At 48.5% G+C, this 3542-nt stretch overlaps 1 pseudogene; it reads left to right on the forward strand.

The window, feature by feature from the left end:
* The first annotated feature begins 2142 nt into the window (after positions 1–2142).
* Positions 2143–3163, forward strand: LOC116552021 (annotated as a pseudogene).
* Positions 3164–3542: the final 379 nt, after the last annotated feature.

Consider the following 3542-nt stretch of genomic DNA (forward strand, 5'->3'; position numbering starts at 1 on the left):
GAGGGGGAGGGAGGGGAAGGAAAAAGGCAGATTTATGCCTGGTCTAATGGCAAAGGACAGCAGCGGAAGCAGGGGCACTCCAGGGACTGAGCAGAAACAAAGACTCTAAGAGCAAGCAAGCTGAGTCTCTCCAGGGCTGCACAAAGCCACATTCTTTGCCTAATTACTTAAGCCTGAGTGTGTTCGCCTGGAAGTTTCCTGCTGTTCAGAGGAAGCAGTTTTGTTTCTGTTGTTGATGTCTTGGTTGAGGGAGGAGCTCCAGGTGATTCTAGAAGATAGACAGGGCAGGACAACAGAGAGCAGGGAACGTGGCATGCCAGACACCAGACACCACAATTCCACACACCACAGAATGTTCCATTTCAGCCCAGGAGTGACCAGACCAGCCTGGGATTTGCTATTTTTCCCATTCCTCCTGCTATGTTCTTTGCTTTAATGAGAGAGACAAAGAAAGAGAGAGAAGAAGAGAGATATAAGGGAGAGAGAGAGAGAGAATATGTGTCTATAACAGTAAGAAAATAGCCATGGACCCATCCAACCGGAAGGCAGGTAAAGAAAGGGGGAAGCCCAGGTGTGGTGGCTCACGTCTGTAATCCCAGCACTTTGGGAGGCCAAGGTGGACGAATTGCCTGAGGTCGAGAATTCGAGACCAGTCTGGCCTACATGGTGAAACCCTGTCTCTACTAAAAATACAAAAAAATTAGCCAGGTGTGGTGGCATGCACCTGTAATCCCAGCTACTGAGGCTGAGGCATGGGAATTGCTTGAACCAGGAAGGTTGTCGTGAGCCACGATCACACCACTGCACTCCAGCCTGGGTGACAGAGTGAGACTCTGAGAAAGAAAGAGAGAAAGAGAGAAGAAAGAAAGAAACAAAGAGAGAGAGAGAGAGAGAAAGAAAGAAAGAAAGAAAGAGGAAAGAAAGAGAGAAAGAGAGGAAGGAAGGAAGGGAAGGGAAGGGAAGGAAAGGAAGGGAGGGAGGGAAAGGAAGGGAGGGAGGGAGGGAAGGAAAGGAAGAGAGGGAGGGAGGGAGGGAGGGAGGGAAGGAAAGGAAGGAAGGGAAGGAAGAAAGGAGGGAGGGAGGGAGGGAGGGAGGGAGGGAGGGAAAGAAGGAAGGAAAGAAAGAAAGGGAGTAAGGGAAGGAAGGAAGGAAGGAAGAAGGAAAAGTGGTCATTGAGAAATTGAGAAATTTTCAGCAAAGACTGGCCTCATGGAAACCTTGGCATTTCCCTGGAGGGGCTGCTGACTGCACCCTGTGCCAAGTCCTGCCTTGGCTGATGCTCACCATCTCAGTCCAGCAGATCAGGAGAGGCTGGCTCAAGCACTCGGGGCAGACCTGGCACCTGCTGCCCCCTCATCTAGTTGTGTTGTACGACTTTCTCCTCAGTTCAGCTAAAAACAGGGTCCTTGTCACATGGCCAGGAGAGATTAGGCTCACAGACACTTTGAAAGGTGAGAAAAATTGAATTTACTGGGCAGAAAGGAAAAAAAGGAAATAGAGAGTCAGCAAAGCTAAAGTCCTACTAGCTGGCTTCTCACCTCACAGATTGAATCCCCAGGGTACCAACCCGGAACAGGAAGACCAGGCTCCTCCCCGCTGCAGATGGTGTGAGCGTCCATGGCCCCACCCTCCTCCAGCGCAGGCGGGTAGGAGACGCTACCAGGAGCCCTCACTACCTGGCTGTCTCAGCTGTACCTAAATTATCTGCTTGTAGAAGACTGTGGTTTAGTCTACCCAGGATGCTTTGCCCACTGTCTTCTCCTGACCCCTTGGGGAACTCACCCTCACTCTGTGTGTCCCCTCCAGGCTGTCAAACACATTGGTGACACTGCAGGTAGAAATTTGTGATTCAGAGGTCCCCACCTGTCTGTGGTGAATTGATCGGAATCAGCCAACCCAGGCCAAACCTGCTGAAGCTTGTGATTCAGAGGCCCCCACCTGTCTGTGGTGAATTGATCAGAATCAGCCAACCCAGGACGATAGTGGTCCTGCAAAGGCCCCATACATGGATAAGAGGCCAAAGGGAAAGGAGAGCGTAAGGGGCTGCCACTGCCACCACCAGTACAGCATGCAGGAACCCGGAGGAGACCTGGGCTGTCTCCCTGCCTCCCCTTTCCAGCAATCTGCTAAAATACGGTGGATTACTAAGAAGTTCCAGGCATGCAGAGACATGCCTCACCTGAGGATATTAAAAAGGCATACTGGCAACTGGCACTGAAGTGACACCCAGATTTTTTTTTTAAATCCTGAGAATAAAGAAGAAGAGAGAAAATTCAAACAAGCAGCTGAGCCATATGAGGTGCTACCAGATGCTTTTAAAAAAAAAAAAAAAGAGACATCCACAGCCAAAAAAAAGTAGGCCAGTCACGGTGGCTCATGCCTGTAATCTCAGCACTTTGGGAGGCCCAGGCAGGTAGATCGCAAGGCCAGGAGCTCAAGACCAGCCTGACCAATATAGTGAAACCCCCGTCTCTACTAAAAATGCAAAAGTTAGCTGGGCCTGGTGGTGGCGCCTGTAGTCCTAGCTACTTGGGAGGCTGAACCACTTGAACCTGGGAGGCAGAGGTTGCAGTGAGCCGAGATCGTGCCACTGCACTCCAGCCTGGGCAACAGACCAAGACTCCGTCTCAAAAAAAGAGAGAGACAAATACAGCCAAGAAGTATTAAATGATGGAGGTAGGAGATGGAAGTCATTTGACACTCCCTTTGAGTTTAGCTTCATGCTCCCTAACACAGATGATGTATTCAGGAAGCTGTTTGGTGGAAGGGACCCATTGTCAGTCAACCCCTTTAAAGACTCCCTTGAGGACTTTTTTGGGAATTGGGGAGATCCCCAAGGAAGCAGAAGCCGAGGGATGTGGTCATTTTTCTCTACCTTAAACTGGATTTCCATCTTTTGGAAGTGGATTTTCTTCTTTTGATACAGAATGTATTTCAATCAGGTCACTAGGTCACAGGGGACTCACTTCGTTCTCTTCCTGTCCTTTGGTGGTATGGGATGGGCACCTTCAATTTGATATCAACTTCTACTAAAATGGTTAACAGCAGACAAACCACAACAAAGAGAATCGTTAAGAAAGTGAAGAAGTTGAAAATGACGGCCAGTTAAATAAAGTCCTTAACAATACATGGTGAGGGGCAGGCAGCAGCTGCCCTTGGATAACAAGTAATTCAACACATGCATTTAACAGAAATGTTCAACTACAACAAGCACCATTTGAAGATTAACAGGAACAATTTTTTGACAATTTCAAACAAACTTGCCTTTCAATATGGTTGCACCTGAAGTATTTAAAACCAGCATCTCAGAGACCCTATTTGTCAAAGACTTTTGAGTTTATTTGGGGACTGTATTAGTCCATTTTCATGCTGCTGATAAAGACATACCGGAGACTGGGCAATTCACAAAAGAAAGAGGTTTAACTGGACTAACAGTTCCATGTGGCTGGGGAAGCCTCATAATCATGGTGGAAGGCAAGGAGGAGCAACTCACATCTCACATGGATGGCAGCAGGCAAAGACAGGGAGCTTGTGCATGAAGA

Source organism: Sapajus apella, unplaced genomic scaffold (genome assembly GCF_009761245.1).
Source record: "Sapajus apella isolate SASKATOON/1434 unplaced genomic scaffold, GSC_monkey_1.0 scaffold10, whole genome shotgun sequence".
NCBI classification, from domain to species: Eukaryota; Metazoa; Chordata; class Mammalia; order Primates; family Cebidae; genus Sapajus; species Sapajus apella.